A 23,444-nucleotide genomic window follows, 5' to 3' on the forward strand; every position below is an offset into this window, starting at 1 on the left:
GTCATGGTGACGTCACCGCCACTTAGTGGCGAATGTCGGTTGTTGTTGTGTTCACGCGTGTGTATACACGCGTGTGCGTGTGTGTATACACGCGTATGTGTTCACGCGTGTGTATCCACGTGTGTGCGTGTGTATGCGCAGCCCTGCCCAGCCATTCCCCCGGTAACTGGTGGCTTGGCTTCTTCTTCAACAAGAACCCCCCCCTCACCCCCCCCACCTCCACCCCCCCGGGCCACCACGGGACCCCCTTGGAATCGTCGGAGTTAGTCCCGACCTCCCAGCAGCCCCCGATTCTACCGGGGCTCACGGAGCACTGGGGTGCCGCCCCCCCTGAAGAGGAGGCGGGGGCGGCGGGGGCGGCGGGGGCGGCGGGGGCGGCGGGGGCAGCGGGGGCAGCGGGGGCAGGGGGGGCAGCGGGGGCGGCGGGGGCAGCGGAAGCAATGGGGGGGACAGGGGGTGCGGCTCCCCCCGGACTGCTGGCGGGGTTCACGGCGCGCATCACCGCTCACGTGGTCCCCCGCCGTGGATCTGCAGCCACGGACGCCCTGCATGGGTACGCACACCACATGCACACGCTCGCACACGTGCGCACACACTCACACTCACCCGCACACTCACCCGCACGCCCTGCGTTGGTATGCACCGGGTACACACGTGTTTACCGCGAGCAGGTGAGCAAGTGGGCGAGTCTCACCGTGAGTGAGTGAGCAAGTGGGCGAGTCTCACCATGAGTGAGCGAGCGAGCGGGCGAGTCTCACCGTGAGGGAGCGAGCGAGCGGGCGAGTCTCACCGTGAGGGAGCGAGCGAACGGGCGAGTCTCACCGTGAGGGAGCGAGCGAGTCTCACCGTGAGGGAGCGAGCGAGCGGGCGAGTCTCACCGTGAAGGAGCAAGCGAGCGGGCGAGTCTCACCGTGAAGGAGCGAGCGAGCGGGCGAGTCTCACCGTGAGGGAGCGAGCGAGCGGGCGAGTCTCACCGTGAGGGAGCGAGCGAACGGGCGAGTCTCACCGTGAGGGAGCGAGCGAGCGGGCGAGTCTCACCGTGAGGGAGCGAGCGAGCGGGCGAGTCTCACCGTGAGGGAGCGAGCGAGCGGGCGAGTCTCACCGTGAGGGAGCGAGCGGGCGAGTCTCACCGTGAGGGAGCGAGCGGGCGAGTCTCACCGTGAGGGAGCGAGCGGGCGAGTCTCACCGTGAGGGAGCGAGCGGGCGAGTCTCACCGTGAGCGAGCGGGCGGGCGGGCGGGCGGGCGGGCGAGTCTCACCGTGAGCGAGGGGGTGAGTGGGCGAGTCTCACCGTGAGTGAGCGGGTGAGTGGGCGAGTCTCACCGTGAGTGAGCGGGTGAGTGGGCGAGCCTCACCGTGAGTGAGCGGGTGAGTGGGCGAGTCTCGCCGTGAGTGAGTGGGTGAGTCTCACCGTGACTGAGTGGGCGAGTCTCACCGTGAGTGAGTGGGTGAATGGGTGAGTCTCACCGTGAGTGAGTGGGTGAGTCTGACCATTTCGGGGGCCTCTGCTTTGTCGTTGCAGCGCCGCTGACCTCGAGTTGACCTCTGCCACGGCCATGATGGCCGCCCTGGCACCAGCGGGCAACCTCACCCAATCCGACGGCACCCACCCTGGGCCCTGACCCATGAATCGCTCTACCCATCTCCTGGGCCCTGGACCCTGAATCACACCTCTCCCCTCATCTCCCTGACCCCGGGCCCTGACCCATGAATCGCTCTACCCATCTCCTGAACCCTGGACCCTGAATCACTCTACCCATCTCCTGGGCCCTAACCCATGAATCACTCTTCACATCTCCTGGGCCCTGGACCCTGAATCACACCTCTCTCATCTCCCTGACCCTGTGCACTGACCCATGAATCTATTTTTAAAATATTTGTATTTTATCAAGTAAGGCCCACTGGGCTTTACAGCGTTTTTTTAGAAGCGACAAATTGAAGCTTAATGAAGTGACTTATCGTGTGAACATTTATAGCAGACAAATAGTCTAAACGCATGATTCTAAATGTGGAGGCGATCACGGGGAGAGAGAGAGAGATACACTGCAAACTCCAAATATACAGCAGCAGGTGTCAGGGTCGGGATTTAACCCATGTCCTCTTGTATACCAGGCGAGGTAGTTAACATCACCTAGCCGCCGTGGGGCCCACGTGGTTGGCATTTGCCATCGATTTGTGCGCCATCGTCGGACAGGGCGAGGGTTGGGGTTGTAGTTCAGGGAGCCGACCTAGCGTCGAGTTGTTGGGTTAGGTTCAGGGTTAGGATTGGGGCAGAGTTATGGTCAGGGTTCGGGGCAGAGGTAACGATCAAAAGTTTAGGGGTTAGGATTGTGGGGGGTGAGGGGTTGGGTTTGGGGGGTGACCAGCGTTAGGATGGTGGCAGGACCCATATGTTTATGATTCTGTGCGTAGGTTATAATCTTTAGGGGGCGATTCCGCACACCAATGTACAATCGCAATGATTCCATCATCAGCTGTCGCTCACGCGTTTCCTCTCGGATGGCGGACAGACTCGGACTGATGGTCTGTCTGACTACTGTGGTGATGTCTGAGGTATGTCGGTGTCTGTTGAGCTGTGTGTCCAACTGTGAGTCCAAACGCGGTAATGGGTCTGTCGATACGTGGTTTTGTCTGTGGGTCTGTCTAACTGCGGGTCCGTCTAATTGTGGGACTGTCTTACTGTGGGTCTATCTTCACTGTGCGTCTGTGTAACTCTGGGTCTGTCTAACTGTGGGTCCGTCTAGTTGTGGGACTGTCTTACTGTGGGTCTATCTTCACTGTGTGTCTGTGTAACTCTGGGTCTGGATAACTGCGGGTCCGTCTAATTGTGGGACTGTCTTACTGTGGGTCTATCTTCACTGTGTGTCTGTGTAACTCTGGGTCTGGATAACTGTGGGTCCGTCTAATTGTGGGACTGTCTTACTGTGGGTCTATCTTCACTGTGTGTCTGTGTAACTCAGGGTCTGGATAACTGTGGGTCCGTCTAATTGTGGGACTGTCTTACTGTGGGTCTATCTTCACTGTGTGTCTGTGTAACTCTGGGTCTGGATAACTGTGGGTCCGTCTAATTGTGGGACTGTCTTACTGTGGGTCTATCTTCACTGTGTGTCTGTGTAACTCTGGGTCTGGATAACTGTGGGTCCGTCTAATTGTGGGACTGTCTTACTGTGGGTCTATCTTCACTGTGTGTCTGTGTAATTCTGGCTCTGGATAACTGTGAGTCTTAACTGTGTGGCGTGTCTGTACATAGTTTGTCAGTCTGCCGGGAATAGGTGTGGTCTGTGTGGATATTCGCCTGTATCGATGTGTGGGGAGCGGCCGTGTAGCGCTATGAACCCGGCAACCCGAGTTCAAAGCCCGCTCACGGCTAACATCGGCAACGATTGTTTGATCTGGTCCTGGGCCTCCCCCTAGGTCGACTCAGCCTCAAATGAGTACCTGGTGCGGTGTGTAAACATCACCACTGGGGAGACAAAGGCGGCCGGGCGTGGTGCTGGCCACCCACCTCCTCGTGTGCCGTGCCGGCTGTCATAGGTGCACTTGATTGACTGTTGACCTGTCTGGTTGTAGTCTGGGTCTGTCCGACTAAATTTTGCATTCTGCCATTTTCTGCTGAAATAAAGTTTACAGTCGCTGCCCTGCCTCTGTGCATTGTGCAGGTGTGTGGCGCAGGTGTGTGGCGGCACACACCTGCGCCACACACCTGCGCCACACACCTGCGCCACACACCTGCGCCACACACCTGCACAATGCGCGCGTTAACGACACCCATCTCTGCTCACCACACCATTTGAGAGCTATGTCACCTGAGGACGGCACCTGAGCACACACCACCTGCACGCCAACTAAATAAAGCCAGCACCTCGGGGTTGCACCTGGGGGGGGGGGGGCGTACATAAATGACGTCACGCATCTAGGGGGAGGGGGGGTTGAGAAATGTGACGTCACATCAAAATGCGCAACTTTTAATAAATATAGACAACACGTTCTACTTAATTAAATAGACTTTTTAATAAAATGTTTTCTACAACATCAGAGTGCAGCGCCACATTAAATACGCACTACAATGACAATAGCTTAAAGCGATTTGAAGCATGTTTTATATATTTTTTTGGGGGGGCAGAGCTTTGTGACGTCATAGTTGAGGGGGGGGGGTCTGACTTTTCGTGACGCCGTGTGACTAGGGGGGGGGGGGTCAAAAATCGTCCAAAATCGCGTGACGTCATTTATGGACGGCCCCTAGTACAAAAAGGGTGACGAGATGTTAACCATCTCGCCTGATATGCAGGAGTTTGTGGATTCGATCCCGACCCTGACACTTGCTGCTGTATATTTGGGAGTTTGAGGTGTGTGTGTGTCTCACTCTCTCTCTCTGTCACTGTGGGCCCGTGGATTTTTCTCCGGGTCCTCCGGTTTTCCCCTCCGCATTCGGAATCAGCATTTGTCCACGTTGATGATAAGCCCACTTCGTTAAGCTATCGTTTGTGACCGCCAGGTGACTTCTGAAAAGAGAGCCGGGCAGCTCGGTGGGCCCTGACCTGGTACAATAAAAAAATATATATACTTTAGTTTTTATGTAAAAAAAGAAACACACGGGCAAGCATCATGGACGAATGTCTCGCGTTACGCGCAGAGTGTGCAGAGCTGCGTAGTGAATGGGTTGTCCCAGGTTGTCTCGGGTTGTCCCGTTCTCACTGCGCAACTGATGATAATAAACAATCCGAGTTGCGGGTGGGGGGGGTGTGAATGTCCCGGGGAGACCGACAGATCTAACGGGACAGCAACTGCCTCAACAACACGAGGACGGTCCTGGGGGAAACCGGGACAGGTGGCAACCCTACTCACCCACCCACTGGGGGAAACCGGGACAGGTGGCAACCCTACTCACCCACCCACTGGGGGAAACCGGGACAGGTGGCAACCCTACTCACCCACCCACTGGGGGAAACCGGGACAGGTGGCAACCCTACTAACCCACTCACTGGGGGAAACCGGGACAGGTGGCAACCCTACTAACCCACCCACTTGGGAAACCGGGACAGGTGGCAACCCTACTAACCCACTCACTGGGGAAAACCGGGACAGGTGGCAACCCTACTAACACCCACTGGGGAAAACCGGGACAGGTGGCAACCCTACTAACCCACTCACTGGGGGAAACCGGGACAGGTGACAATCCTACTAACCTACCCACTGGGGAAACCGGGACAGGTGGCAACCCTACTAACCCACTCACTGGGGAAAACCGGGACAGGTGGCAACCCTACTAACACACCCACTGGGGAAAACCGGGACAGGTGGCAACCCTACTAACCCACTCACTGGGGGAAACAGGTGACAACCCTATTAACCTACCCACTGGGGAAACCGGGACAGGTGGCAACCATACTAAGCCACTCACTGGGGAAAACCGGGACAGGTGGCAACCCTACTAACACACCCACTGGGGGAAACCGGGACAGGTGGCAACCCTACTAACACACCCACTGGGGAAAACCGGGACAGGTGGCAACCCTACTAACCCACTCACTGGGGGAAACAGGTGACAACCCTATTAACCTACCCACTGGGGAAACCGGGACAGGTGGCAACCATACTAAGCCACTCACTGGGGAAAACCGGGACAGGTGGCAACCCTACTAACACACCCACTGGGGGAAACCGGGACAGGTGGCAACCCTACTCACCCACTCACTGGGCAAAACCGGGACAGGTGGCAACCCTACTAACCTACCCAGTGGGGGAACCGGGACAGGTGGCAACCCTACTAACCTACCCATTGGGGGAAACCGGGACAGGTGACAACCCTACTAACCCACCTACTGGGGAAACCGGGACAGGTGGCAACCCTACTCACCCACCCACTGGGGAAAACATTGCCACTGTCTCCCCAGTGGCGATGTTTACACAGCTACAAAATACTCGCTCCAGGCTGAGCCGACCTAGGAGACGCCCATGACTGGTTCAGATATTCGCTGTCATCGGTCGCGGTCGGCAATCGCCATTGGTCACGAAGGGGCAGTGACGTCACTACAGTGCTTGTGCCAGGCTAGGTGCACCTGGAGGCAGGGCCTTATTAACATTGTGTAGGCCCCTGGCTCCAGGTATTGTGAGACAACCCCCCCCTCCCCCCCCGCGCAGTAATATTTTCAAAAATAAAAACAAAGTTAAAGGAAAATCAAATTTTATTTTTACAAGGCTAACAAACAAAATTCAACCTTGATTTGAAGCTTGCGTGACCGCGGGAATCCATACTCTCTGGTTCGTTCGGTAAAGTCACGTGGGTAGAGAAAATAAAATACAATCACGACGTTTCGGGCGCAACACAAGCGTCCGTCACCAGGTGGGAAAGCGCCACGCGGGAGGGCGACGCTTGTGTTGAGCCGCCCGAAACGTCGCGTGATTAATTTTGGTTAGTTCATAGCCTACGTGACTTTACCAAAATCAAATTCGGCGTTCACAAATGGAATAACTTTTCACTTCATCTCTGGAGGCCCCTAAAGCCCCCCCCACCCCCACCGTGCCTTGATCGGGCCCTGCCTGGCGCGTGTCGCGTGAAGTGTCGGAGGGGTCAGCCCCCCCCCCCCCCTTGCACGAGGTCACAGGGACAGGCCCAGCGGGTGCTTTGGGTTGGGCGAGGGGACTCAACAGATGCAACACCTGTGCCCAGCCACACGAGATCCCCTCCCGCTATAGCCTACCACAGACTTCGCTGGGGCAAGTGCACGGTACAGGCCCGGCCGCCTTTGTCTCACCGGTGCTGATCTTCACTTCACAACCCAACAGGTATTTATTTGAGGCCGAGTCGACCTAGAGGGGGGGGGGAGGGGGGGGTGGCCCAGGACCGGTGTAGATTATAATCGTCACTGGTGTTGGTTGGTGGCGGCCGTGAGTAGGAATCGATTACCCCCACACACACACACAAGACAAAGATCCCCCGTGTAGCCTCGACAAACTGTTGGGCCAAGTGCTGTTAGCGGAGCAGCGCCTATGAAGGCCGCCAGGGCGCACGAGGGAGTGGGGTGGCCACAACGCCACGCCCGGCCGCCTTTGTCTCCCCCCCCACCCCAGCGGCGACGTTTACCACACCGCACCGGGTATGCGTTTGAGGCTGAGTCGACCTAGAGGAGGCCTATGTGCGGTTTAGACAATCGTCACTGGTGTCGATGGTGGCCGCGAGCGGGAATCGAACTCGGGCTGGCCGGGCTTCACAAGTGGTGCCAATCACTGAGCCCACCGTTCCCCACGTTGCCGGACACACAAAACATCCCCCCCACCAGCACTACCCCCCACCAGCACCCCCCCACCAGCACCCCCCCACCACCAGCACCACTACCCCCCCACCAGCACCCCCCCCACCAGCACCCCCCCCACCAGCACCCCCCCCACACCAGCACCACTACCCCCCCACCAGCACCCCCCCCACCAGCACCCCCCCCACCAGCACCCCCCCACACCAGCACCACTACCCCTCCCGACCAGCACCCCTCCCACCACCACTACCCCCCCACCAGCACTACCCCCCCACCAGCACTACCCCCCCCACCAGCACTCAGATGGACTCGCCCAATGAGACGCGCTGGGACCCGTGTGACAGGTAACTCGTGTGACAGGTAACTCGTGTGACAGGTAACTCGTGTGACAGGTAACTCGTGTGACAGGTAACTCGTGTGACAGGTAACTCGTGTGACAGGTAACTCGTGTGACAGGTAACCCGTGTGACAGGTAACCCGTGTGACAGGTAACTCGTGTGACAGGTAACCCGTGTGACAGGTAACTCGTGTGACAGGTAACTCGTGTGACAGGTAACTCGTGTGACAGGTAACTCGTGTGACAGGTAACTCGTGTGACAGGTAACTCGTGTGACAGGTAACTCGTGTGACAGGTAACTCGTGTGACAGGTAACTCGTGTGACAGGTAACTCGTGTGACAGGTAACTCGTGTGACAGGTAACTCGTGTGACAGGTAACTCGTGTGACAGGTAACTCGTGTGACAGGTAACTCGTGTGACAGGTAACCCGTGTGACAGGTAACCCGTGTGACAGGTAACTCGTGTGACAGGTAACCCGTGTGACAGGTAACTCGTGTGACAGGTAACTCGTGTGACAGGTAACTCGTGTGACAGGTAACTCGTGTGACAGGTAACTCGTGTGACAGGTAACTCGTGTGACAGGTAACTCGTGTGACAGGTAACTCGTGTGACAGGTAACTCGTGTGACAGGTAACCCGTGTGACAGGTAACCCGTGTGACAGGTAACCCGTGTGACAGGTAACTCGTGTGACAGGTAACTCGTGTGGCAGGTAACTCGTGTGACAGGTAACTCGTGTGACAGGTAACTCGTGTGACAGGTAACTCGTGTGACAGGTAACTCGTGTGACAGGTAACTCGTGTGACAGGTAACTCGTGTGACAGGTAACCCGTGTGACAGGTAACTCGTGTGACAGGTAACCCGTGTGACAGGTAACTCGTGTGACAGGTAACTCGTGTGACAGGTAACTCGTGTGACAGGTAACTCGTGTGGCAGGTAACCCGTGTGACAGGTAACTCGTGTGACAGGTAACTCGTGTGACAGGTAACTCGTGTGACAGGTAACTCGTGTGACAGGTAACCCGTGTGACAGGTAACTCGTGTGACAGGTAACTCGTGTGACAGGTAACTCGTGTGGCAGGTAACTCGTGTGACAGGTAACTCGTGTGGCAGGTAACTCGTGTGACAGGTAACTCGTGTGACAGGTAACTCGTGTGACAGGTAACCCGTGTGGCAGGTAACTCGTGTGACAGGTAACTCGTGTGACAGGTAACTCGTGTGACAGGTAACTCGTGTGACAGGTAACTCGTGTGACAGGTAACCCGTGTGACAGGTAACTCGTGTGGCAGGTAACTCGTGTGACAGGTAACTCGTGTGACAGGTAACTCGTGTGACAGGTAACCCGTGTGGCAGGTAACTCGTGTGGCAGGTAACCCGTGTGGCAGGTAACCCGTGTGACAGGTAACCCGTGTGGCAGGTAACTCGTGTGGCAGGTAACCCGTGTGGCAGGTAACCCGTGTGACAGGTAACTCGTGTGACAGGTAACCCGTGTGACAGGTAACTCGTGTGGCAGGTAACTCGTGTGGCAGGTAACTCGTGTGACAGGTAACCCGTGTGACAGGTAACTCGTGTGACAGGTAACCCGTGTGACAGGTAACTCGTGTGACAGGTAACTCGTGTGGCAGGTAACTCGTGTGACAGGTAACTCGTGTGGCAGGTAACTCGTGTGACAGGTAACCCGTGTGGCAGGTAACTCGTGTGACAGGTAACTCGTGTGACAGGTAACTCGTGTGACAGGTAACTCGTGTGACAGGTAACTCGTGTGGCAGGTAACTCGTGTGACAGGTAACTCGTGTGACAGGTAACTCGTGTGACAGGTAACTCGTGTGGCAGGTAACTCGTGTGACAGGTAACTCGTGTGGCAGGTAACTCGTGTGACAGGTAACTCGTGTGACAGGTAACTCGTGTGACAGGTAACTCGTGTGACAGGTAACTCGTGTGACAGGTAACTCGTGTGACAGGTAACTCGTGTGACAGGTAACCCGTGTGGCAGGTAACTCGTGTGACAGGTAACCCGTGTGGCAGGTAACCCGTGTGGCAGGTAACTCGTGTGACAGGTAACTCGTCTGGCAGGTAACTCGTGTGACAGGTAACTCGTGTGACAGGTAACCCGTGTGGCAGGTAACTCGTGTGACAGGTAACCCGTGTGACAGGTAACTCGTGTGACAGGTAACTCGTGTGACAGGTAACTCGTGTGGCAGGTAACTCGTGTGGCAGGTAACCCGTGTGACAGGTAACTCACTCGTGTGACAGGTAACCCGTGTGACAGGTAACTCGTGTGACAGGTAACTCGTGTGACAGGTAACTCGTGTGACAGGTAACCCGTGTGGCAGGTAACTCGTGTGACAGGTAACTCGCCTACCGCCGCTGTTGTAGTGCGAACCCTGCACGCTCATCGCTGCTTCACCACGTGGGGGGGGGGGGGGGAATGGGGGGGGGGCGTGGGTGGGTCACCCCCCTCCCCCCCCCAACACCGCGCCCGAGTGAACGTGCCCAGAGAACGCCGGGACACGCATCGAGCGCCCGCCACGATCCGTAGAGGCGGGCGCCGCAGACCGCTGCCCGCCCCTCCCCCTGCACTTTGCTGGCAGACGGCACTCACTGTCGGAAGGAGTTGTGGGTGGGTGGGAGGGTGGGAGGGAGGGAGTGGTGGTGGGGGTGGGGGGGGAAAGAGCTTCACAGCTAATCGGATTCCTCCAGTCCGAATAAAGATTGAGATTCTGGACACCGGCGAGTGAGTGAATGTATGTCAGGGGCCGTCCATAAATGACGTCACGCGATTTTGGACAGCTTTTGACCCCACCCCCTCGTCACACGACGTCACAAAAAGTCAGACCCCCCCCCCTCAAATATGACGTCACAAAGCTCTGCCCCCCCCCTGCCCCAAATAAAACACGCTTCAAATCGCTTTAAACTATTGTCATTGTAGTAGTTGCGTATTTAATGTGGCGCTGCACTCTGATGTTGTAGGAGAAAACATTTTATTTAAAAGTCTATTTAATTAAGTAGAACGTGTTTGTCTATATCGTCACAAATGTCTGACCCCCCCCCAGGTGCGTGACGTCATTTATGGTCGGCCCCTATGTTGAACTTTTTTTTAGCACCGTACGTAGGCCAACCGCGCTCATCGGAGGTGTGTGAACTCCTTCCAAGTGTGGAATGTAAAGAAACCTACCATCCAGGGTTTCCCAAAACTCCAATCCTCGCCACCCATGCCCCACTCACCATCACATCGCTCTAACCTACTAACTCCCTGCCCCCCCCCCCCCCCCCATTCGAATACTAATTTCTACTCGGTTACCTAATTAACGCAGGCAGCGGTTAACCGGTTAACCTTCATCATGAACTAACTTTACTACCCGGCTTCGCCTGAGACTTGGATTCTTGTCTTGGATTAATACACGGCCTACAGGGAGGGGGGGGGGGGGGTGGGTGGGATGCGTGACGTCACTATGCACACTGCGTGACGTCAGAAGGCACACTGCGTGACGCTGCCGCATGCGGGTGACATCACAGATGTGACGTCACCGCTCACTTGCCGTGCAAAATATATCCATTATTGCGCTCGCCCTCCACCCCCCCCAAAATACAAAAGTATATTTTTATACTTTTTCCATTGTGTACAGTCTGGAAGCTACCCACATGCCAAATTTCAAGTTTGTTGCATGCTGGGAAGCATGCTAAACATTTCGAACAGACGCACACATTCACAAATTTCCCTTTCTTACATATATAGATAATTTTGGTCGCGACTTCTCCACTACAAGTCACACGCAACGAGTTGCAAAAAACCTCAGCATCCCCCCGACGTGTCCGGTCCGCAAGTCGTGCCAACTCTACGGCTCTCAACCGCACGTGACTCGTGCATTGGCCCGAAGTTGCTGTGCAGTCGTACGGATGTCCCTCGCTCTTCGCGGTAGTCGCGGCAGTGGTGGTGGTGGATGCGTTTCAAAACAAATGGGGGAGGGGCGCACAAAGCGAACCCGCACGAGAACACATAGCTGCTACCTAAGACGAAGATCCCCCGTATGGCCCGTAACAAACTGTAGGGGCAAGTGCTGTTAACGAGCAGTATCTATGAAGGCCGGCACGGCACACGAGGGGGGTGGGGTGGGGTGGGCAGCACCACGCCCGGCCGCCTTTGTCTCCCCGTTGGCGATGTTTACACATCGCGTTTGAGGCCTAGTCGACCTAGGGGAGGCCCAGGACCGGTTCAGATAATCGTCACCCGGTGTTGGCCTTGAGCGGGAATCGAACTCGGTTGGCCGGGTTCGTAGCGCTAACCGCTGCACCACCGCTCCCCATACACACGCAGTACAAAGCGTCCCACGTCCGAACCGCATAGCCGTGAATCTGAGCGAGTTCAAACCGCATAGTAGAGCGAATTTTGGGGGCTAGCTATGTCGGTTCGCCGCATATACACAGCGCGAAGTCGCGCAAACCGAACCCACACAAAGCGAGGGAAACCTTGTGTGTATATATATATACTGCCTAGGGTTGTTGATAGATCCATTTCTACATAACCCCCCAAAAAGCATGAAAAACCGGTAAAACCGGTTACCGGTTTGCCGCTCGAATAAACATGTCTTGCAAAAAAAAAAGACGTTCAAATTTTTAGTTTTTTCGGTAAAGTCACGTTGAAGAGAAACAACAAAATAATAAAATATATATAAAACAATAAAAAATTCTCACGACGTTTCGACCATAACTCAAACGGTCATCTTGAGATACCTGAAGATGACCGTTTGAGTTATGATCGAAACGTCGTGAGAATTTTTTTTATTGTTTTATATATATTTTATTATTTTGTTGTTTCTCTTCAACGTGACTTTACCGAAAAAACTAAGAATATGAATTACTGCAGTCACGAAAGCTTTAAATCAAAACGTTCAAATTCGTTTACATTTTTTTACAAAAACTTTGAGAAATGACGAGAAATGCTGCAACACCACCACCAACCACGCGGGTGACTTGGAGGTGCCGTGCCGTTTCCGACTTTCGTAACCGCTAACCGATACCGGTTTAGCCGGTTACCGATTAAAAAAGAAACCCAACAACATCGGCAGCGCGAGTCCTCGCTTCGCGCGTGGCGCTGTTCACATTGCGACGCGGTTTCGCTGCAACGCGGTTCTTCCATTGGAGAACGTCTCTCGCACAACGCGAATCGCGCGTGCCGCTCTAACGCTGAACACGCGCTCCACTATAACACTGAACACGTGCACCACCATAACACTGAACACACGCACCACTATAACACTGAACACGTGCACCACTACAACACTGAACACGTGCACAACTATAACACTGAACACGTGCACCACTACAACACTGAACACGTGCACCACTATAACACTGAACACGTGCACCACTATAACACTGAACACGTGCACCACTACAACACTGAACACGTGCACCACTATAACACTGAACACGCGCTCCACTATAACGAGCTACTTTGTTGAGCTGCGCGGCTGAGCGGTACGGTACAGAACGAGGAACGTTCCGGTGAACGTGGTGGCTTACCCTCAGCTATTCGGCCCGGCACATCTCAGCGTGCGCGTGAGCAGTGGTGTATCGTACCTCGCCAAACTCTACCGCGACTACTACTTTGTTTGATGGGGACATTGCATCGGCCTGACGCGTTTTTTTCGCTTTGCGGTGTGTAAAATAATCGCCACTGGGGAGACAAAGGCGGAACGGGCGTGGTGTTGGCCAATCCATCCCCTCGTGTGCCGTGCCGGCCTTAATAGTTGCACACTTACAGCACTTGCTCCAACATCTTGGCAAGGCTATACGGGGGACCTTTGTCTGTGGTATGTGTGTGGGCTCTGGTGTGTATGCGCTGTGTGTGTGTGTGTGCGCTGTGTGTCGGGGGTGTGTGGTATATAGGTGTGTGCTGCGAGGTTTGTGGGGTGTGGTTTTGTGTCACGGTTGTCTGCGTGTGTTCGCAAGTGTATGGGGTGTGTTTGTACGTGATTAGGTGTGTCATTAAACCTACGTGTTAATCATGAGGTCGTAAGTGGCGTCCTGTGTAAGGGGTGTGTGTGTGTCAGTGCGTGCGAGTGTGTGTCATTGTCAACTTCGGTGGACGTCAGTGTGTGTATGGATGCATGTGTTTGTTGGGGAGCGGTGGTGTAGCGGTTAGCGCGCTGCGAATACGAACCTGGCGATCCGGGTTCGATTCCCGCTCACGGCCAACATCAGTTAAGATTGTCTGAACCGGTCCTGGGCCTGCCCTAGGTCGACTCAACCTCAAATGAGTACCTGGTGCGGTGCGTAAAGACATCGCCAGTGGGGAGACAAAGGCGGTCGGGCGTGGTGCTGACCACCCACCCCCTCGTGTACCGTGCCGGCCTTCATAGGTGCTCGCTAACAGCACTTGCCCCAACAGTCTGTTAAGGCTACACGGGGGATCTTTGTGTATGTGTAGAGCAGTCGAGCTTGCTTGTTGTTACTGTGTTGTCAGGCACTTCACAATGTTTTTATAGATTATAATCGTTTCTTACACTCGCGATTAGACACACCTTTAATATATTTGCCTTATCTCGTATACCCAGTGCTTAAGTCCCGAACAGTCCGCAATTTATTTTGGCCACACCACATATTCATCTCGATTTACATTGCCCTACACCTGTTCACACGACTGATTAAATGATAACTTAACATAGGGTACTAAAATACAGGAGCATTTAGCATATGCATATACCATACGAACTCTCGTGGTGTGTATGTAATTGCGTTGGACTTCTTTCGCACCGTACGCAGCCAACCGTGCTAATCGGAAACAATGGCGGAGCCAGGATTTTCAGGTGGGGGGGGGGGGGCATCCTCCCCTCTAGCAATGGAATATGCTAGGAGTTGTTAGTAAGTAAGGAGTTGTTAGTAGTAAGTAAGGAGTTGTTAGTAGTAAGCAAGGAGTTGTTAGTAAGTAAGGAGTTGTTAGTAAGTAAGGAGTTGTTAGTAAGGAGTTGTTAGTAAGTAAGGAGTTGTTAGTAAGTAAGGAGTTGTTAGTAATAAGTAAGGAGTTGTTAGTAAGTAAGGAGTTGTTAGTAAGTCAGGAGTTGTTAGTAAGTACGGAGTTGTTAGTAAGTAAGGAGTTGTTAGTAAGTAAGGAGTTGTTAGTAAGTACGGAGTTGTTAGTAAGTAGTTGTTAGTAAGTAAGGAGTTGTTAGTAAGTAAGGAGTTGTTATTAAGTACGGAGTTGCTAGTAAGTACGGAGTTGTTAGTAAGTAAGGAGTTGTTAGTAAGTAAGGAGTTGTTAGTAAGTAAGGAGTTGCTAGTAAGTAAGGAGTTGTTAGTAAGTAAGGAGTTGCTAGTAAGTAAGGAGTTGTTAGTAAGTAAGGAGTTGTTAGTAAGTAAGGAGTTGCTAGTAAGTAAGGAGTTGCTAGTAAGTACGGAGTTGTTAGTAAGTACGGAGTTGTTAGTAAGTAAGGAGTTGTTAGTAAGAAGTTGCTAGTAAGTAAGGAGTTGTTAGTAAGCAAGGAGTTGTTAGTAAGTAAGGAGTTGCTAGTAAGTAAGGAGTTGTTAGTAAGTACGGAGTTGTCAGTGGTAAGTAAGGAGTTGTTAGTAAGTACGGAGTTGTCAGTAGTAAGGAGTTGTTAGTAAGTAAGGAGTTGTTAGTAAGTACGGAGTTGTTAGTAAGTACGGAGTTGTTAGTAAGTAAGGAGTTGTTAGTAAGTAAGGAGTTGTTAGTAAGGAGTTGTTAGTAAGTAAGGAGTTGTTAGTAAGTAAGGGGTTGTTAGTAAGTAAGGAGTTGTTAGTAAGTAAGGAGTTGTTAGTAAGGGTCGAATTCGAACCGCGTGGTGTGATCGGCATCATGCTCGCTGAAGGTGCTGATGCCTTCAGGGAAGTCGTGTCCTGTATACACAACTACGCACAATTCTGTGAGTCACTTGTAAACTGCTTTGCCGTTACTTATTGCCAATGATGGACCTAGACTATTGTCCTATCATCTCATAGAGTCCCTGGCACGTAATAATAATAATAATATGCTACACAGTGGCAGTCGCAGAATGCCGATGTATTACTAATAAACCCAAATGATCCGATCGAAATTAGGGATTTCGATCGGATCATTGGGGGGGGGGGGGCACGTGCCACCCCCCCCCCCCCTTACTGACTCCGCCAGTGATCGGAAAGATGCGGGGGAAGGACGACAACAAACGAAACGCAAAAAGCAGTTCTATAAGAAATGGGTTTTAAATGTATATTTTAAAGTGCTTCCTAATATCGGTACGAAAGAGCGTTCCAGACGGCCGCAGAAGCGCATGGTCGTGCCTTACGCCGTGAAGTAAATCCTCAAAGGCAAGTTTATATTGGTTAAACTTACTTTGGCTAAATTTTGATTTAAAGCTTTCGTGACTGCAGTGATTCATATTCTTGGTTCTTTCGGTAAAGTCACGTTGAAGGGAAACAATAAAATAATAAAATATACATAAAAAATACAATTCTCACGACGTTTCGACTGCAACACAAGCAGTCATCATCAGGTGTGAAAACCAACGGCAAGAAACATTTGAAAGAGGTGGCGGTTTGTATATATATATTTTTTTATTTTTTACTTTGGCTAGACCAGGTGAGAAGGCAGGAGGCCGGGATGATGGAGGTTCATTTGCAAGAGAGCGGCCTGGCTCACCAGATAAACACAAACACGCTGGCGTCGTTCCCGCAAATATCACGCGTGGAGGTGAGGCCCCGATTATGATAGACATTGAACTGACTGTGTCCACGGTCTCCAGCAGAAGATACTGAGCGATGCAAAGTTACAAGATCACAGCGTGACATGGGAAGGAGGAGATGGAGAAGAAGGAGATGTAGGGAAGAGGACGTACATGGGGAGGATGAGGAAGGAGACATGGGGAGATTTTGGAGACATGGGGAGGAGGAGGACACGGGGGAAGAGAAGAGAAACAGGGATTGGACGGTTAAGAGACCAAACAATTCCGAAATCAAAATCGCAACCTCGAATCGCAACGATTAATCGAATCGCGACGTGCCAATTCAAGAAAACGCATTTGCTCTCATATATTACAATCATAGTGCTGCTTGTTGCTGGCCGTTTGATGTTTGGGGCGGTGGACCTTTGGCTTGTGCCCCAGCAATTCTATAATACAGGTAACTCCTCTAGTTACGACCATTTGACTTACGAACTTTCAGAGATGCGAACAAACCTGTCCCTATGTCGAGATGCCTGTTCGGATCGACAGTCGTAAATCCAACCGCCGCGTAATGAATGACGGTGGTGACATCTGCAGAACGTGAAAAACCAGTGGCATCGACAGGAGATTATGCAACATTTAAAGACATTCCCCGTGTGTAATGTACGCGCCGTAAAACACGTTTGGAATCGACAGGAGTAAAAGTTGGACTTACGAACAGACCTCTGGAACCTAACTCGTTCGTAGGTAGAGGAGTCCCTGTAGTAATAATAATAATAACCATATACGAGTCGAGGCTGTGGCTGGCCCCGGTCGCATTGAGGCCCAGGGGTACGGGATTGGTGGTGGTGATGGTGGTGGTGGTGATGATTTAGATAATGATGGTAATGATGTTGATGTAGGTACTGTACGCATATGGCGGTGATTTGATGTGTAGGTGATTAAAGTGATGATAGTTTAGGGTGATTATGGTGATTATCATATGTAGGTAATGATGATGGCGGTGGTGATGATTAAGATGTGTAGATGATGGGAATTTATTGTGATCCGGATGTGTAGATGATGATGGTGGTGGTGGCGATGATACATTTGATATGTAGGTGATGGTGATTTAGGGTGATGATGGTGATTTTCACATGTAGATAATGATGAAGGCAGTGGTGATGATTAAGATGTGTAGATGATGATGGTGGCGGTGATGATGACGACATGGGGTTAGGATGATAGTGATTTAAACGATGATGATGACGACGACGATGGTGGTGGTGATTTAGATGATGATCATCATGGAGACGAGGGTTATCGATTATTATATAAAAATGTTATTCATCGCGGGGGCCAAAGGCGGCCGCTGGTGGCCTTTAATGCGGCTCCCGAACAATACAGAGAGAGTGAAAGCACCCACCCCAAAGGCTTCAAATGTGTGGCGGAGGCACCCTTACACTGATGATGTCTTCTTATCGGCGAAATGCCTCCCCCCCCACCTCTGAAAATGAGTGATCACTGCTGCAGAACTTGGCGGCGGCAGCGGCGATGATGATCATGGTGATGTTAATGACGCGATGTGATGGTGATTTAAATTACGATGATTGATTTAGACTCTTGGTAATACGAGATAATAGTGGCGATGACGATCTCAGGGTGATGATCTCAAGGTGTTGATGATCTCATGGTGATGATCTTATTGTGGTGATCTCACGGTGATGATGATCTCATGGTGATCATGATCTCAGGGTGATGACATCATGGTGATGATTATCTCATGGTGATGATTATTTCATGGTGATATCTCATGGTGATGATCTCACGGTGATCATGGTTATCTCATGGTGATGATTATTATCTCATGATGATCTCAGGGTGATGATGATCTCATGGTGATGATGATATCATGGTGAAGATGATTATCTCACGGTGATGATGATATCATGGTGATGATGATCTCATGGTGAAGATGATTATCTCATGGTGATGATGATCTTATGGTGGTGATGATGGTGATCTCACGGTGATGATGATTTAAACTTACTCTCCCTCGTCCCACGTGACCAACACCCAGGCACATAATGGCCACAACCCATACCATCCCCTCTGTACATAAAACCCTTGACACCTACCCAAGTAAAGTACATTACATAGAACGACTTACGCATACTATATATACAGAAAGTTCGCCACCCCCGTATCGTCCTGAGCCAAGTGCTGTTAGCGAGTAGCAGCAGCAGCAGCAACCATGAAGGCCGGCACTGTGGCACACGACGGGGTGTGGATTGCCAGCACCACGCCTGGCCCGCCTTTGTCTCGCCAAGTGGCTCACTTGAGGCCGAGTCGACCTAGGAGATTCCTGGTCGCCTGGGTCCGTAGCGCGTCGCGACAGCCGCGAGACACAAAACCACAATCAGCTGCCATTCTCGACGCACTGTTGGATGAAGGCTCCCCCCCCGCCTCCCACACACACACACACAAACAATTGGCAAACAGCGCTCCGTCTCCGCTCAGGTGGTGTCACCGCCCCGCCACACGCCACGCTATGCCGTGGTATCCATCTGTGCGGAGTCCTCGCATGAGTTAAAAGTAAAGTTCTGCTCTCGGTACACACGGGGTGATGGGGACTTGTGTGCAGCTGGGGATCAGGACTTGAGGGTTTTAAGGTGCAGGGTTAGGACTCACGTTGAGGGTTAGGCGGTTAATAATAGCTTGAGGTTAGGGGTTAGGTTAATGGTGGAGTTTAGGGTTTACAGGGTCCGGTGATGCCCGGGATGTCGCTGTGTGGCCAGGTGCAAGACTCTCACGGTCAGCAGCGTGTCCAGGTGAGACGAATCCATCCAGGTGAGTCGACGATGACAATAAAGGCGGTAGTCGTGGTGGTGGTGGTGGTGGCCGTGGTTGACGGGACCCTTCCGAGACCCCCATTCGGGCGAGACGGGGGTTGTGCGTGCCAGGGGGTTGCCGGCACGACGTGGGCCTCTACCACGCCTAGTAGAGGCTTCTCCGCACCGCCCGGGCCGGCGAGACCCTGGGGATCACGAACATCGGCCCCCGGCCAGACGCCGGATTCCACGCGGCCGAGGTAAACCCGCCCGCGCTCCGCAGGGGCCCCGCCGGGGCCGCGCGGCGCAACCGCGAGGCGGGAGACTCGGCGAAGACGCTGCCCCGGGGCCGGTGGCGCAGCATCATGGCCGGGGAGGAGGAGCAGGCGAGGAGGGGGGCCCGCGGGGCCTCGGCTGGGCCGCGGCCGTCGACGACGACGACGCCGCCGCCGCTGCCGCCGGGCCTAGCGAGCTCCTTCCTCTCCGCGTTGCCGTTCACGAGGTCGGTGATGGTGGTAGTGCCGCTGCTGCTGTTGTTGTTAAGAGGCCGATGCTGTTTATGGGGGTACTGGTAATGGTTCACGGGACTCAGGCCGTGACCGTCATCGTCGATGTCCTCCTCTCCGTTGACGTCGCCAGACGCCTTCGAGGTCTCCTTCCCCTCGTCCATCGCCTCGTCCATCACCTCGTTGTCCTCCTCCTCCTCCTCGTCCTCGTCCTTTGAGAAGATTTTCACGGTATTCCTCTCCATGACAAACACCACGCTCCTGGTGCCGCTGCTGCCGCCGCTGCTGCCGCTGCTCTCCGCGGCCCCTTGCGCGGTCGGCGACCTCCTCAGGGCCGACTTGAGGGCCCGGGTGGCGGGCGACATCTCGGGGGTTAACAACTGAGGGGGTACCTGGGGGGACGCCTGAGGGGACATCTGAGATGAGATCTGAGGGGATACCTGAGGGGATACCTGAGGGGATACCTGAGGGGATATCTGAGGGGGCATCTGAGATGATATCTGAGGGGATACCTGAGGGGATACCTGAGGGGATATCTGAGGGGGCATCTGAGATGATATCTGAGGGGATACCTGAGGGGATACCTGAGGGGATATCTGAGGGGGCATCTGAGATGATATCTGAGGGGATACCTGAGGGGATACCTGGGATGATATCTGAGGGGATACCTGTGGGGATACCTGGGGGTGTACCTGAGGGGACGCCTGAGGGGATACCTGAGGGGATACCTGAGATATCTGAGGGGGTACCTGAGGGGACATCTGAGATGATACCTGAGGGGATACCTGAGGGGACATCTGAGATAATACCTGAGGGGATACCTGAGGGGACACCTGAGATGAGATCTGAGGGGATACCTGAGGGGACATCTGAGATGATATCTGAGGGGATACCTGAGGGGACGCCTGAGATGAGATCTGAGGGGATACCTGAGGGAACGCCTGAGATGAGATCTGAGGGGATACCTGAGGGGACATCTGAGATGAGATCTGAGGGGATACCTGAGGGGACGCCTGAGATGAGATCTGAGGGGATACCTGAGGGGGCATCTGAGATGAGATCTGAGGGGATACCTGGGGGTGTACCTGAGGGGATGTCTCGGTGGGTACCTGAGTGTATAGCTGAGGAGATATCTCTTGAGGCGCCTGAGGGGGTACCTCAAGGGGTACCTGAGGGAGGATCTGAGTCAGGACCTGAGCGGATGACTGAGGCAACACCCCAGAGGGTGCCTGAGGGGTCACCTCATTCGGTAGCTGAGGGGATATCTGAGGCACGAATACCTCAAGGGGCGCCTGAGGGGGTAACTCAGTCGGGACCGGAGCGATTACCTCCGTGGACACCTGAGTGGGTACCTGGTGGGACATCTCAGCCGGTACCTCAGTCGCTCCCTCAGGGGGTGCCTGAGTCGGTGCCATGCGGGGCCCCTCAAGGGGACCCGTGGACGCGAACGTGGCCCCCGGGGGTCCCAGCAGCGCCTCCATCCCTGCGGCACCCGACGCCCGGGTGACCTTGCAGACCCTTTCTTAGTAGGCCGACGAGGTGTCCGGCCGGTCACCTGGATATCTCGCTTGCCTTGGCTGGTTATCGTCCTGCTCGATCGCCGCCGAGTCTTGCGGGTTTCTCCCCTCCCCCCACCCCCGCCCCCCCGACGCCCTTGCGTGCCTTGGCCAGGTAGGCGTCTCACTCCGACAGGTGCCTGGGAAGGAACCAAGGCGTCTCGAAAGGGCCCCGGTGACGCCTGGCCACCAAGGCGGGCGGCCTCGCTCCTCTCCCGTCACCGGCGTCCCGGCGCTCGCGATGCCTTCGCGCCTTCGTCTCGAGTCATCGGCTTGCCGCAGGTCGAGTCTTCCCAAGATGCCCCCTTGTGCCCTGGACCCGGGGGTTGTTGATGGGGGTGGTTCACACCTGCAACGCCAAAGACAAAGGATGCCCCAGATAGACTTTTTAGCAGACTGCCAAGTGCTGATGTGTCACGAGCAGCACCTCTGAAAGGCAGACACCGAGGGTGGGGTTAGGAGTGGCAAGCACCGTGCGCGGCCGTCTTTGTCTCTCCCCCCCCCCCCCCCCGCTGGCGATGTTTACGACCCACCGCGCCAGGAACTCACCTGAAGGCGAGTCGACACCCCTGGAGAGGGGAGGGCCCTCCAGGACCGGGTTCGGATGATCCTCGTCGCCGGTGCTGTTGGGGGATAGTTCGTGAGCGGGGAACCGAAGTCGAGTCTCTGACGGGATCGTCGCGCAGCGCTAAGCTCTGCGCCACCGCTCCCCGTACACCAACACCAGCGCGGTGTACAGGTGTGTGTACAGGTGTGTGTACAGGTGTGTGTACAGGTGTGTGTACAGGTGTGTGTACAGGTGTGTGTACAGGTGTGTGTACAGGTGTGTGTACAGGTGTGTGTACAGGTGTGTGTACAGGTGTGTGTACAGGTGTGTGTACAGGTGTGTGTACAGGTGTGTGTACAGGTGTGTGTACAGGTGTGTGTACAGGTGTGTGTACAGGTGTGTGTACAGGTGTGTGTGTGTGTGCACAGGAAGCCGCGTCTTCCTTCAACGCGCGCACCACACACACGCACACGCACAGGTACAAAGTTAAAGATCCCCCGTATATCCTACAACAGACTGTCGGGGCGAGTGATGTTAGCGCGCACCTATGAAGGCCGGAACGGGACACGCTAGGGGTTGATGGGCAGCACCACGCCCGATCGACAGGTACACACAGGTACACACAGGTACACAATGATCCCCCCCCCCACCCGTATAGCCTGAACAGACTGTTGGGGAAAGTGCTGTTAGCGAGCACCTACACAGGTAACGCCGCACAGGTAACGCGCCGCAGGTAACGCCACACAGGTACGCACATCGGCCCGTGTGCGTGGCGCGATACGTGTACGCACCTGGGGCCCACCTGGGCGTAGACCTGTGGGAGGTGGTCGGGCAGCGATGATTGCTCAGCGTCACGACGATCCCGCACCCTTTTCTTTGTGTGTGTGTTGTGTGCGTGTGTTGTGTGTGTGTGTGGTGTGTGTGTTGCCAGACGGCCCATCCCATTTTAAACGTCGCATACCAGGGGTGGCGTGCGGAACCCGTACCCCACCCAAGTCTGAGGCTTCCACCCCCCCCCCCCATCATTCCCACCACCACCACCACCACTCCCACCACCACTCCCACCACCACTCCCACCACCACTCCCACCACCACTCCCACCACCACCTTACCTCTCTGTCAGCTCTCATTCAGACGTTTTCTTTTTCCTCCCTCCCCCCCTAGCTGATGGTTGCCAGGCACTGACTCAGATGACTCTGGAGAGAGTGAGAGAGTGGGGTGTGGATGGGAGAGTTGAGCAGAGTAGTTACTGTATGCACGATCCACTGCTGGATGAAGGGTTTACCCTCGTCTCTCCGCTGATGTGCGGCGGTTATAACAACGGCCGCGGCAGCGACAGTCGCCGTGCGCCACGAAGTTTCGGTGAAGCCCCCACGGCGCTTGTGCCAGGCTAGGTGCACTTCGAGGCCACGCGGAGTGTCGAAGGCTCGCTGGCCAGGAGGTCACGGGACAGACCCTGCAGGTGCCACGTGGGTCGACTGACTGAGATGACTGCCAGATGCACCGGCTTGTGACCCCACTCCTGTGCCAATTTTTCTGCGTGCCGTTCGCTGTTGTGACTTGAGCACTGTACGGCAAGGCCGTAATTATAATATATATTTGGGGGGGGGGGCACATATTGGGGGGGACACATCCCCCCCAATATTAAAATACGCTCAAAATGTCCCCCCCCCCCCCAATATATTGCTATGAAATAGATTAATGTTTATGTGACTGTGGTTATGGTTGTACTTTTTAAATCCCTAATCTCTGCCATTACAAACAACGAAACAAGAAAAGGT

General features: G+C 54.2%; 2 long non-coding RNA genes across 2 annotated transcripts; one reads left to right on the forward strand and one right to left on the reverse strand.

The window, feature by feature from the left end:
- Positions 1-380: 380 nt before the first annotated feature.
- On the forward strand, positions 381-3,634 carry LOC116951448 (uncharacterized). Its single transcript, XR_004404237.2, has 2 exons — positions 381-553; positions 1,522-3,634. It is a non-coding gene; the product is annotated as an uncharacterized LOC116951448 (long non-coding RNA).
- A 17,574-nt stretch (positions 3,635-21,208) lies between these two features.
- On the reverse strand, positions 21,209-22,666 carry LOC142930810 (uncharacterized). Its single transcript, XR_012946783.1, has 3 exons — positions 22,455-22,666; positions 21,666-21,739; positions 21,209-21,465 (listed from the first exon to the last, which is right to left on the reverse strand). It is a non-coding gene; the product is annotated as an uncharacterized LOC142930810 (long non-coding RNA).
- Positions 22,667-23,444: the final 778 nt, after the last annotated feature.

The sequence above is a fragment of the Petromyzon marinus genome, chromosome 43, assembly GCF_048934315.1.
Source record: "Petromyzon marinus isolate PM22_M1 ecotype Great Lakes invasive population chromosome 43, UKy_Petmar_22M1.pri1.0, whole genome shotgun sequence".
NCBI lineage: Eukaryota > Metazoa > Chordata > Hyperoartia > Petromyzontiformes > Petromyzontidae > Petromyzon > Petromyzon marinus.